Source organism: Hylaeus volcanicus, chromosome 3 (genome assembly GCF_026283585.1).
Source record: "Hylaeus volcanicus isolate JK05 chromosome 3, UHH_iyHylVolc1.0_haploid, whole genome shotgun sequence".
NCBI lineage: Eukaryota > Metazoa > Arthropoda > Insecta > Hymenoptera > Colletidae > Hylaeus > Hylaeus volcanicus.
The window spans coordinates 15,846,755-15,861,248 of record NC_071978.1 but is presented as its reverse complement, the minus strand read 5'-3'; positions in this window follow the sequence as shown (position 1 = coordinate 15,861,248).

Sequence of the window (14,494 nt, the reverse complement as noted above, 5' to 3'; positions counted from 1 at the left end):
TTCCAGCATGATATTTAGAAGACCTAATTACTTACTGTTGAGGATCTAAATGCACAGAACGAAAGGTTTCTAATAAATATTGTTTATGAAAAGTTATTTAGTTTAGACGATTTTCTATTAGCATTTTTCTCTTTAATTAACTGAAGATATGTTTATTTGTTTGCTCGTATAGTCACAATATCATATGATATATGTTGTTTTTGAATTTCTTTTCTGTAAGTTTTGAACATTACTCTTATATGGCTTTTCATAAATATACATGTTTATTTTTATTATTTGGATTATAATTGGCTTGATGTTTATCGCACTGGATGAACCAGATATTAAAACACGAATGATAAGCAATATATTTGATGTCGTTATTTTAAATGAAATATACATACATGTATACATAATTGCAATTAAGAGTGAAAGATAATGTCGTTTATGTGTTTATCACTTTCTACGCTTATTATTAAAAACAAAGTCTAAAGATTTTCAAAATAAGGATTAAGATGCAAATTTTAACATTTGAAAATGTTGATATAATACATAGAATGTATTGATAGTTATGTAATTCCTCGATTTCCTGCATGGTTATGTCGATTTTTCCTTAAAGAGTGTCACACATACGTAGTATAAATAATAAAGTTATAAATAAAGTTATATTAACCATCTCTGAATTTTTATTTTTATTTCCTCTGACCCAAGAACATTTACGAATACCATTTCACCATAATTACAGCAAAAACCATTATCAATTTAATTTATTCAAATTATTTTGAACAACTACGTGAGCGTTAACACTTATAGTACTAATATATATATTCGAGTGTATTATATCCCAGCAGTTCAGATCAAACTTATCTTGCGACGTACTGCCTCGCCAGTCGCGAAAGAGTTAAAGTATTACTTGCTTACAATTACCGAAAAGAGGAAAGCATGAACGGAAAAAGGCCTTTTTTTACTCAAATCATTCAACTACTCTCTGAATACATAGTATGCTCACAGAAAAGTGACCTATTTACTCTTATCGACCGTTGAATGACTTGCCCAATTACCCTCTGCAAAAGTGGATCCTCCCGAACCGCACGGAAACTGTCGAACAGTATACCCAAGCGAGCCAATTGAATTAGTAATTCCCTGGAATCGGCATTGTTACATTTTTTCCCTCCCAGTCAGTCCATGGTCAGGGCGAAAATGGGACGAGCTGTTCCCGCTAGTGGCGTGACACCGATACATCAAACACGAGGCATTACACGCTTCATCGAGCGCAAATGGAAATTCGAGGATTGAACGCGTCGCCTATTGGCCATAGAGCAAACAGTTTCCATGTGTAAACAAATCGGCACGCGATTGTAACCGCAGCTTTATGTTCGGCCACTCCGCAGATTTTATCTACGCTCCATCGCGGACAATGTGCAGATAGCACAAGAACTCGATTCACGGCGATGGAAACGCCTGGAGTCAAAATTTTCACCTTCCTATGAACATTTGCACCTGTATTTCATTATTTGGTCTATGTTTCCAAGGTCATGTTTCCAAGCTCCCAAATTTATGTGGGAGGTAGTTCTAAAAAATGTATTTGACACGTATTTCTTTTCATCGGCAAGCGTCCATATTGAACTGGTGGAAACAGCCCCTAAACTGCGGGTGAAAAACATGTTCTTTTAAATAACTTGGAAATTACAGGTCTAAGACAACATTTTATTTTAAATTATGCATTGTTGAATGAGTAATTCACTCGTGGCAGAAAAAAATGCTTATTTATTTTAATAGTATATTTTTAAGAAAATGCTTTCTCTTTTTATTAATTTATCTTACTAAATGTTGTTTCTCACTCATAAAAATCTATATACGTAAACTACAGGTTACGTAAGGGATGATACATGTTTTTGGAAACTTTCCACCATTACAATAATTGTATTAAATTGGGTATTTCTTCTTCCGCGCCGAAAATGTGTTTCCTTTATCTTTTTTTTTTAGTATGCAAGATTTTAATTTAAACTTTTACACACATCTTTAGTACTATTTTAGTATGTGATGTACACATTTTTGTGGAAACATTTATCTAGAAATATAAATGTTGCGGCCCGTTGACCGTGACGCCGTAATAGAAATATTGACCGCTAGTTAACATGATTTCTACTGTTCAAATGAACTGAAGTAAATAAATCAATCAGCGTTTTATTCGATATGTATGTCTTATGTATTTCATATTTATAGTACATATCTAAACCTAGAGGCGGTACAGTGCACGCGTACTGGATAGAATTTTCAAACTCGATTTTCTCGAAAACTGAGTCTAAATATTTAATCTCAGATCAAATTCTCTCGGAGACTTAAAAGCATCATGTTAAATATTCTCTTCTCTTTCTTTAAATTTTACGACAAGGAGTAACCACCAATACATACAGAGGATTTCGATAATAGGTACCAAATCATCGTTTGTTTATTTAACAGTAAATATCTCAGATTACTGTCTAACAATAAATTTAAATTATTCCACTTTCAACCTACCAAAATTCATCTAATGTAGCAATGAAAAATTATTCCTTGAATTATTTATAATCGTCTTGTTCTAAATTCAGGACATACTTTGACATTGATTCATTATGAAAACTACACAGCTCAATGTTTTAAATAATATGTCATTAATTGTATTTCCAATAGATAGAAATTCTTTTCACGAACAGTACAAATTCTTTTTTGGAAGAACATGTTCCTTTCTATACAACTGTAAATGTTATGCTTTATCGTGCTTATAAATTTTTGAATAAATCTAATGTATCCAAGTGGCTGCGTTATTTTGAGCAACTAGTTCGTTGATTATGAGTTCTTTGCAAGATTAATCACAAGAAGGATAGAAATGGGCGATGGTGCAAATGATGAAAATATCCCAATACACTTACTCACACTACGTGGATATTCCATTCCTTTGATGCACCCGACAAATATCAACGTCGGGGCCAGCCAGTTCGAGCAGCTCGGAGAAGCAGCGTTTCATTACTTCAACTGCTCCATTAACAGTCTCATGTTACAATCCAAATTTCGGCTTCACTGCTTTGCAACCGATTTTCAGCTGAAACGTGGTACATGAACCCTTTCGCATTGATGAGAATTCGTAGAAATGCTCCAATATGCGTAAATCACACATGGGAAATACGGGTGTAAACACCTGTAAGTAACTTCGATTGCTTACGTATTTAATAAAGAACGTAGTCAAACTGAAATCAGCGACGTTTCATCAAGCTGCAATGTAACGCACCAGCTATTATGATATTGGAAATTACAAGTCGATAGATTTATACTCGAATTGAGATCGTTACATTTAGTTTTTATACTATAACAACAATGAACAACTTTTAAATTAAATTTACATTTAATTTAACATTTCGATTTAACATTTAACGATACATTTACTTTTTATATTATAACAGCAATGGACAACGTTTAATTTAAAGACAATTGTAAATGAATGATAATTTTAAATTTTTATTAACTATTATTATAAAAATTTTGTAATTTGTATTTCAATTTGTATTTTTCCTCTATTCTGAATACAATATACAATATAAGTTTATTGAGAGAACTATGTAATACATAAGCACAAGAATTTTATTTAATAAATTACTTCAAGTAATCGTAAAAGGTAAAAATACCACGAATAGAATACAGAGAGGATTAAAATGGTACTTGCAAACTTATTTTGTCATAGCAAAAATTCATATATATTAAATTCTATTATTCGTATGTTGAATCATCCGAACTCTACTATTTGAACCTTCTGTTACATAAACAGGTTAGGTTCCTATATGTAGAGTATCTGTTTTCTTAATAAAACATTCTTTATTGGCAGTACAAATTAATTATAACCAGAATTTAGAACGAATGATAATGATTTAAACGTCTTTAATAGAAATTTTCTAAGTATTCATTAAATTAGATAAGAAAAAAATAGGAGTTTTGCAATAACAATAGTTATAAACAAAAAGAAACATCATTTTTGCAAAGTGATCACCTCGAAAACGAGTCCTGCAGCAAAATGTATAGGGTTTCATCGATTTCATCGAATTCAGGCCTAACATACGTGAAATAGTACAATTTTCGATAAAAAGTGCAATAAAGTGGTAAAAATGGAAGTAGGTCAAATGTCAATTGGTCAATTCGTTTCGGAATAAGAAGGAATACAACAATTTTCAGTTTTTTGCAAAAAAAAAACGAGTAAAAAGTGATAAATTCCAAAATTTTTTGACAATGAGACCACCCCCGAGACATGCTGTACAAGATGCAACAGGTTTCATCCCGATTGGTCAAGCCGTGTGGGGGTAATCGAGTAACATACATAAAAAAAAATATATGCACTGCTTCAAACAATTAGCGGGACACTTTTTCAAACCGTCGTAACTATGGGAGTTTTCAACCGATTGAAATGAAACTGCGTGAGGAGTACTTTTGAAGTGTCCCTTAGGCGTGTGTAATGTTGCATTGGCGAGGGTTGACGCGAAGGGGTTAATTCACCCCCCTAAAGGGGAGGGTGTAGAAAAACGCCTCTTTGAAACAGGCCAGGGATGACGGAAGGGGTTGAAAAATTAAAAAAAACCTTTGGGGCGACTCTCCTTGATACCCTCTACAAAATGCACCCCTTGAAATCCCTCTCGGACAAACCCACCCCCACAACCTCCCACCCCCTCTAAATCCACAATTTTTGGACGACGATCTCGATTTTGGAATCAAAGCATTGTCTGGACTCCTCTGATCCAGAAAATGCCATCACCCATACCGTGCACCCCATAGCCACCCTTTGGGTGGAACAGCTCGCAAATTTTCAACCCCCTTCGTAAAGGAGCACTTCCACACATCGGAGAACAATGAAATTCACCATGGTTGTTCTCGATACGTTAAGGATGAATGGCGAAAAGGTCCCGTTTCGAAAACTGACCCTGGAGCTGAAGGGGGGAGGGCAGAGGTAGGGGTAGTCCACCCCCAAGTGTAAGGGCTGGAACGTTGTTTCGTTGCATGTCCAACAGTCCAGGGCATCGGGGCGACACAGTTTTGATGTCTTTTTCCAGCGTGAATGGCAATAAAATACGAAAATGTCGATTTTTTTTAAAAACTCGCTTCCAACTTCAATCCCATCTGCAGGGTGAACGAGGAACCCCACGTCAACGCCGTTCATGGATTCGGATGCGCAAATGCTTTATTAACAGATCGCCAAAAAATCAGATTTTTTAAATCACGCTTTCGTTGTCAAATCGGAGCAGATTTGGAAGACTAGTAAGTGGACCGGGTGTAGCCGGCATGCAGAAATGGAGCGAGGGCCTGCAGCCGTACGTGGTCAGACCAGACCGGACTCCAATTTAACGTGGGCTGACCACGTACGGCTGCAGGTAACCTCCTCCTTTTCGAAGTCGGTTAAAAAAGAATTTTGATAGCTTGAGCCACGAAGGGATTGCATTTCTATGTAAGTATTTTAAACTTTATGGGACCTAGCTGACAAGAGGATATTAGTTTCATAAATTCTATAGAAATTCGTTTGTTTACATTATTATTTCATTCCTGTTATTAATATTATTGTATACTGTATTATCATCCATATCACATAGATTATGAAAGTTTTGCCATAATCAGAACAATTTTGATACATTCTTTTTAACGTTTCGACTTTTATATATTTTAGGCCTTTTCAGATTCAAATATCTACATTTAAAAATATGAAGGATTGTATAATAATATGAAAAAATGGTTAAAACATTAAATTATTAACACATAATGTATTATTATCATGTATTGCCTTTGGAGAACCGCAAGACAAAAAGAACGCTCCGCTCGCTATACCGAAATCGGTTTGAATGCGTGGGCCTCGCCTCGGCCCTGACCTTTCCCTCCACGCTGGTCGCGCCAGCGCATCGCAGCGCAGCATTTTCCGTAGGCCCTTTTCCGCGCGGCGCCCAATTCAAACCAAGCCGCTCGAGCAGCATACGCGAGCGTACGCACCGAGGGCAAATTAAACAATATGTTCCGTCGAGCCCTAGCGGATTCGGCGGAAAACCAATCGAATTAATTCGCATATATCAGCGATGAACGCGACATCTCCAAAACGGATGGAAGAACGCGTACCTCCCTAGATTCGATCGCCACGCCATGCGGCGCGAACGCCTGATCGACAAATGGAGCAACATCGTTTCTTTTGTTCGATGCTACGAGCCTCGCGGCTTCCGTTACGTTTCTCGAACACTTGGCTCTCGCCGGCTCCCGCGAACACACGTGTTCCGTCGACGCATTCAGTGCAATTATACCTTGCTATCCCGCGAGTTTGTGCGTTCAATAGACTCACGGATCGTGTTATTTCTTCGATTCAACAACGTCCGATGCGTTAATTGCTTTATTTCGCTATCGAAACCCTACGTGACGCGGATACGACCTCGTGTGCGCGATCGCGTACCACCACGTGGCGACGCCATTTCGGCGGACTTTGTCCACATTCTTAACTTTCCTCCAAACCTAACGATCATCTCTTGACCTTCTTCAGGGATTCTCATGCCAACGAGCCACGCTCAGGCATAATTCACTTTCTATGTTGGCATCTGCCCATAGAATTCCGTTCTTCGCATCCACGCGAATCCATATCGTTGCATCCAGCAACTTATCGCGTTCACTCGTACTATTTCGACGTGTTACCGCAATATTTCGCTTCTACGGCACATTCAAGGTGATCGAATCACCAATGCTGCGTGATAACGCACACAACAATCGCATCGTACGATTCTCATCTCCTTCCCCGTTCGGGATTCGAGCCCACCACGCCTACGTCTAATCTCACACAAACCCGATCGGACGATCGTTCTGCAGGACGTTCCCAGCAACGTCCTGACCGTTCTAAACGAGATCGCACCGTCGATCAACACTTGCGACGATCCAGCTCGCCTTGCATCATCAATGCAACATATTCGACGATAAATTCCATGAATCTTTCGCCTGCAACGCGGTAGCGAGCTCGGTCTCTCCGACACAGCGAGAACCACCAACCCCCGCGTCGCCCACACTTACACACATAGGTTCATTGCATTTCGATCTCTGACTCGTTTCTGTTCTGAGTGCGATATTGTATGTGATTTGTACCGAATGACTTGATGTATAATTCATCAAGGGGTTCTTTACCGAAAGGTTTTTCCCTTAAATGAGGCATTAAATTTCTTCGTTGGTGGCTCAATTGAGCTTATGTTTATTACCCTGTCTAATTCCTACCCATCCTTTCATTTTCTGTTGGAATAACTCGCAATAATTCGCCCCGTGATTCCGCGTTGGAATCTCGGCGGCACGGTGTCGTACCTCGACGCTACACAATATATTTGCGTGACTAAAACTTATATCTACAACACACAAAATTATACTATTCGTGAACAGCGTCGATGAAGGACCTTAGAAATATTTTAAAGCCCAATACAATGAAAGTGTACTCATAATATTGTCCGAGTTTTAAATTGACAAATTATCTAAAAGTCTGTGAGAGAGAAAGTATGGGTATTGATGATCTAAGAATGCCTTGCCTGGCCACGCCAAACATTTGACTTCCAGACCGCGGAAGTCTAGGCAAATCATCTGGCAGCTTATTTCGATTTCACATCTTTTTTTATTTTCTTGTAGTTTTTTATGGAGATTTTCTATTTTTCAATGATAACTCCTTGAGTCCTTTATTTTTTCATGTACTTGGCGTAATTATTTTACTTTTTTTATTACTATTTAACAAAACCTAACCCTTTTTTGCCCAATTATCAGTATATTACTATTATTTTATATATTGTATACCTTCACGTTATATATATACAGTTTCACATATCCACGCGATAAAGACGCGAAATAAATAAACGATACGAATAGCTCACTTGCAGAGTTTGATATAGAAATATGCTTCTCAAGAATTTATGATCGTTCCTTCATAGTTTGTGAAACGGAGGAAAAACGTTATGGACAGAAAGGTGTTAAACACGCAGCCGAATATTCATCGAGTAAAGCCATAATGCTTTACGGTTACCATTTTATTTTCTTACAGAAATTCCCGTGGCTCCTGCATAGAGTCGATAAAAAAATGTGTCTAAGTGCAGCCGTTGCACGCGATGCGATAAATTTTACGTGCAACGAGTCGCGTTATTGTTAGCCGAACGAGATAAAAATCAAAGTGGTCCGGTAAGCAGCAATGCGCCGATGTTTTACAAGCCACCCGGTTGATATAGGTGAGAAGAAAAATCGTGGCTTTAGGAGATTCCCAGGAGCACGGTATAAAACACCCGGAATAGCGCTCAGTGTCGAATAAAAAGATCCACGTAGTACTAAAGGATCGTTTACGGCGTTTCCGTGGCTCTTATTTCCTTGAAGAAGCGAAGAAAATTATTAACTCCCTTGGAAATTAATATTTCCTGACTTCTCGCGATTTCTGCACCACCTTATTCCTCATAGTCGACGACAATTATTGAAATATGAACTGAGCAACTCTTTTTAATTTGAACGGAGTTTGCGAAATATTGTCGAGTTTGGCTCCTTTTTTAAATTAGTTAGAGGAATTGTTCCCTTCGCTTATATATTATATCGATACATTGTATGTTATTATAAGTATATAAAAATACAAATAGTAATGGTTCGTTGCAAAAAGTGTGATTTTATTTATATTTGTAGATAATGGATATAAAAAAAATACATAAGATATATGCGAATAAGAAAAAGTAAATACCTACCATTGATAAAATAATAATGAAGATGACATTGCCAGTATAAATTATTATATGTATTACTTTTTAACAACAGATTCGGTAAGCGATATAATATTCTGTTTCTTAGCAGCGTATTGTTTCAAAATATAGGTACATAGTTTATGCGATATGGATAGAATTACAGTTTACTTAGTTAGATGGTATGCAGCCGTATTTATGCGTTAGATTTTCAAAAAAGATTATGGATCATTTATGGCCCTATAATGTCAGATCCCTTTACTTATTGTTAGTAGCAAATTTATAATTGGCATTATATTTTTACTTTTACAAATTATAGATGAAGATTAGACGTACTAGCTATTAACTTTGTTTATTGTAATAAAAATTATTTTATTCCATTTTTGTAAAGGCTTCCTTATATTTACTATTGAGTATCCTTGATTTTGTGATATTGCTGGCTTGAATCCAGTCATAGATCAAATTTATATTATTTCTGTCCAAAAATTTGTACGCTTTTGTGCTTTTATTTATTTGATGTGTGCTTTGATTATATACATATTTCTGATTAAATCAGCCTCGGGAGACTGGGATGACTAATATAAACACATTGATTAGATTTTTGGCTTTACACTTTCTACAAAGGCGGTTTTGATGCTTTGGATTATTATCATTTTTAAACTAATGTTTCACCGATGTTACGAGACTACTTTTATAATACACAATTTAATCATTGTTTTTATATCCAACGTGTCTGTAAATATGCACAAAGTTCCCAAACTGCAAACAGATTTTACAGTTATGGTATAATAACTTTCTTCAGACATTTAACGCATGAAAAAGTGTGATTGAAATATGAATATTAATTTGAATAGCTGAATAATAAGTAGCACGAACTTATAAAATGGCCTCATAAATTCAGGTGAAATATATTTTTAAATGACATTTTAGAAGCTCATTCTTCAAAGCAACATTCCTACAAAATACTACGATATATTCAGAAACTATTTGTGCAATTTCCAACAGCCACCTTGTGATCCATTATCGTTTGAAGGAGATATGATGTACGATCTGTGTTGACCATGGTCTGTTCTTTTAGAACGATCTTGTTGTAGAGCTTCGTAAATTATTCCAATAAAGTGAGGTGGTTACTTCATCATTACGCTATTAACATTTGACTATCAGATAGACACTAATGACACAATTTCACGATAATTGTGTGCGTCCCCAGCAGAATGAATTAAATGTTCCCTTATACAAAATTATATAATATTGTGGGTTGCTTATGGTTAGCCTTGTTTACCATAAACCAGTTGTTACCAAACATTTTGGAATACGTCTCCATAAAAAGCGAGAGCATTTTTGCGTTCGGAGTTCATAACCAATGAATATTTTATTAGGTTTATATCAATTTATTTAACAATATATTGTTGTCGTTCATTATTATTGATTATATATTTTAATCCGGTAAATATAGTTGTTGATCAAATTGAGTCCTTGCAATACACTCACACGAATAAGTTGCCGCGGCTCAGCTACGAGCGATTTTGTCGGCGCGCGACAGTCAATTAGGACATAGGGTCAGTCTCTTTTCCTTGATACCACGAAAGTATGTACTTAATTTCATTGAAACAATAAACATCACACGACAGTCTACTCTTTGACATCGACGCTGTGTCCGGAGAATCTTCGCCAATTCGAATCTCGATAATTTTTACTTGACACAAAGCCGAGACGAATCGATGACAAGCACTATACACACGGAGGAGGGAGTAAAAACGAGACGAAGTCTGCGCGACGAACACAATGCTTTTTATTCCCTTAGTTTTTGCCGGGCCAGAGAGACTAGTTAAGAGCTAAAAAGAGCATGCTCGATCTCTTAGTTGGCTCGTTAGCAGGCGAGTTCTTTCTTCTTCCGCGGACTGCTAATTATCCGTATAGCCTCCAGGAGACTTCCATCCCATCGCGGGTGTTCTCCCTTTGGCCGTGGAGCCGAGTGCTGAGCTTACGAGTTCGATAATCGCTCCTCCCCGCGATAAGCTCTGATTTATGGAGTTTTCAGCGTTCCTAGGCTCGCGACTCCGTTAACTTCTGGACAATGAAAAACATTGTTGTCCGCGGTAACTCATCCGCGAGTACTACTTTCGCGTCTAAGATGCTATCTCGTGCATCGGATTTTCGCCTTAAATTGCTCGTCGATAATCTACGTGCGTTTCACTCCTATTAGAACTTGCAATATTTATTATGTAGCCTCGAGTTACTAACTTCTGGAACTTATCTTGTCTTCCGATTCGAACGGTACAAACCCTTTTCTTTTCGAGCCACAAGTGCCAACAAATTATTACTACGTTTATTTTTATCTAAATATCCTTACGCATTAAAGAAGTATATCGTTATAAAATATATGTTCTACTATCCTATGAAGTACAGAAGTACTGTATTTTTCTTTTTTAAATTCGAGATAATGTTCTTGAAAGGAATGAAAAAAGTAAATCGAAATTAACACTAGGTGTACGGAAACTTTGTGTCAGATGTACTGAAGTAATGCTTTAATAAGTGAAGTCGATTTACTCAAATTAATTAGGATGCTTAAACAAAAATGATTTGAAAGACTTACTCTATCTTTGAGATCTTGTTAAAGGAAATGTGATATTCCTTTAGCGATAGAAGTAATACAAACGAGAAAGTTTTTAATCAATTTCAATCGTTCTTGGACATTCTTTCAAAAAACGGTATACAAGAAAGAATTATTCATTTATTACTATATGCTATAGAGAGGGCACTTAACATTTTCTTTATTAAAACAGTTCTTCAACTCTCTTATAATATAAAAACAGTAGTTTAGACACTACTTTAAATGATACCCATTTTGGAATACCTGGTACAACTGAAAATAAATATTTCATATTTAAACTTCATTTATAATTCTAAGGAAAACTTTTTACGAGTTTTTATCTCTTCTTTTATATCTTTGTTTTTAGATTTATCACAAAATTTATGGAACACTACACGATAAATTTTCGAGAAACTCATAAAACATTAAGTGTTTCCTGCATATCTGAATAATTCTTTAGCGTGCAATTCTATAAAGTTTTTGCGATTCAACACCATAAAACAACGAAAGCTGGCAAATTTTTTACATTATACATTCAGAAAATATGGAATCAAAGTTCTGCATACCATGATTACTCTCCCTTTTAATTAATTCTTTGCCCTCCACTGTGAACTATTCAATTTTGAAAAAATCTTATTTAAATAACACTATCTACAGTTTTTTTCTAGAATGGAAAATATTTTTCAGCATTAGAAACAGCGTCGCGAAATTGTTTTAAAATAGTCTACTGTTCTTAATAAACGGGGGTAGAATTCTCTAGAATTTTGAAGAAATGAATTTTTATATAATGTTCTGCACAAAATCATTATAGGCGGTCAAAAGTGGATGTTTTATGATAACTCTAAATATAGAAAATCATAGATTGACTTCAGTCAACTTTTAAAATCGGCGCCAAGGACTAATATTCACGTCAAAAAAGTTTTGCTCTGCATTTGTTGGAATGGTAAATGTATGTTGTATTACGAATTAATACAATCGCGTGAAACAATCACGATAAATCGCTATCAACAACAATTGACCAATTAGAACGATGCGTTAAAAGGGAAGGAGGCCATTTACAGGTCTAGGATGTCGTAAAGTGATCCTGTTTAATGATAACGTTTGGCCACATGTTGCAAATGGGATTTAGGACTATGTCTTCACGTTAAGTTGTAGAATTCTTCCATACAAGACGTATAGCACACATATGGCACCATTGCATTATCATCTGTTCCAGCCGCTGCAGCATTATTTGGCTTATACATATTTCGGGACACTTGAAGGCTTGAAGACAACTACTAATCAAGAATTCGCAAAATGATCAAAAAATGGCAAAAGGCCTTCGATGCAAACGAGGAATATTTCATAGAATTTGTAAATTAAAGTTGCAAACTTGTTTGCTTACCTAATATCTGAAGAATGTCATGAAACAATTTATTTTTTATTACAATCAGTCTGTGTGAGCTTGAATGAATATAGGTTATTGTATTTATCTTGAAACGTTCTATTAGTACAGTATATAAAAAACTACATCATTTCATTAAAAAAAATAGTTTCGACCTTCATAACTTTTCTACATCTTCACTAAAATACATCTTCAATAAAAGTGTTATTTACATTACATGGTATATGGCCCTTAAATCAAACAACTCTGATTGGAATTCTCTTGTTGGAACATCCCGTTCACTATGGTACAAACTTTTAAACTTTCTGGAGTAGGTATTGCAGCACCTTTAACAAAAATTCTCGACTTGTAAACGGTTAATCGTTTTGATGTTTCAGAGCAAAGATGCCCTATAGGTGCAAAGTAACCCTGTATCAAGGTATCGCATCAGTTCACACTGTGTGAAATAAATTTAGTTCCTGCGATGTACTGTGAAATCAGATCGTGCGCCAAGTGCCGGGCTTACGAGTTCGATAATCACTTTGACGCGATAAGTCTTGATTTATTCGCTGCTACCTGCAACACGCTGCGAAACGATTCCATCGTTCGCTTTCTTTTTACCCTCCCAGCCTCAAAACGATACCTCGCAAACGCGTTATATCTGATTCTTCCGCATGGAAATGCGATTACTGCCAGCCGTATTGCAATATTTTGCGCGCAGGAAGTGATAAATTATTAACGCGTCTGTGGACGCGTGATTTCCTTGAAGCGCTCAGTCAAACTCGACGAAATTAATTTCGTGATATACGCGTCACGTTGAAAATACTAAATTCCGATGCACGATTGAAAAATTCACGGATATTCACCACTGCCGTTCGACTGTATTTAAAGGCAATTTTTAATCTGAACGAATTTTAATTTAAATGAATGGAGTTGCGTTGTTAATGGAATTATTGAAAAGATATAAGTTATACATTCGATAATTATAAGAAAATATAATATGTTTATTAAAGATAGTACGTATAAAATTTGATTGAAAACTACCCTCATTCTATAGAGGAATATCAAAAATCTCGATCTTGTTTATTTTAACTTCACTCCCAAATTAAAATTTAAAAATATCGTATAAATTTGTTAATACTATTTCCTCGCAAACTTCTGGTTCTCAACAGAGGTGGGCAGAATTTTATTCGAATAATAAATACTAACATAAACGACGTATTCATTCATGGTGTTCATTTGAGTGTAGGTGATAAATGGTATTAATCATTCATTGTAAGATATTTCGTCCTTTCATTGAAATTCTACTGATTAATTAATGAATAACGTGTACAATATTTTCGTCTTTTATTCGTGATTTAAAGCATTTATCTGGCTAAGAATGTTATCTTCTAGCTTGTATATCGGTCGCCTCCACAGAACGATATCGAGCTAAACGTGTTGCAAGGGTAGAACAGATTTGCCTTAAAAAGATTTGTTTTTAAAATATACAGACTGTAATCTGTTGCATCGAAACAGATCGCGCGACTAGTTCGATCGTTGACAAACTTCTCAGACAAATACTATACAGGGTGTCCCAAAACTCGGGGAGGAGCCGGAAATGGGGGGAGCTGAGACGATTCTGAACAACAATTTCCTTTGCAAAAATGTCGGATGGGGCTTCGTTAAGGAGATATTAACCGAAAACCCCGACCAATCAGAGTGCGCGTAAACCATTGGAGCGGCCGCGGTAGCGTAGGCTACGCGCTGGCGGCCGCGCTTGCACGCGGACAAGTGACTCGACGTGCATCGAAGCATCGACCTAGCGCGTAGCCTTCGCTACCGCGGCCGCTC